Source organism: Aplysia californica, unplaced genomic scaffold (genome assembly GCF_000002075.1).
Source record: "Aplysia californica isolate F4 #8 unplaced genomic scaffold, AplCal3.0 scaffold00080, whole genome shotgun sequence".
Taxonomy (NCBI): Eukaryota; Metazoa; Mollusca; class Gastropoda; order Aplysiida; family Aplysiidae; genus Aplysia; species Aplysia californica.
Genome location: NW_004797350.1, coordinates 1,374,093 through 1,374,580, shown reverse-complemented (window position 1 = coordinate 1,374,580; position 488 = coordinate 1,374,093).

Here is a 488-nt window from a genome sequence, read left to right as displayed (position 1 = left end):
TTGTGTGTGTGTGTGTGTGTGTGTGTGTGTGTGTGTGTGTGTGTGTGTGTGTGAATGTGCGTGTTTGTGGATAATGGCTTTTTGTGCGTAAAAGGCGGAAACACAGTACGTCTCAAAGTGGACAGAGAGGTATCTTTAGAACGAATTGCTAAGCAGCCTGAGCCTTCCATTAAAAAGTATACATATCTAAAAAGATCTTGAAAAGAGAATTTAATTTAAGCCTCGTTACTTGACAGGCAGGCAGGCCCGCAAGAATCTCTATTGTCTTAATCAGGAGCAGTAATCCTATGGTAATCGGTCTTAATCAGGAGCAGTAATCCTATTGTAATTTGTCTTAATCAGGTGCAGTAATCCTATTGTAATTTGTCTTAATCAGGTGCAGTAATTCTGTGGTAACATGTCTTTTGGTAAGTGTTTTACGGCGCTCACAACTGTATAGATCATTATATGACAGCGAGGGGCACACTAGACATTATTCAATTGGTAGC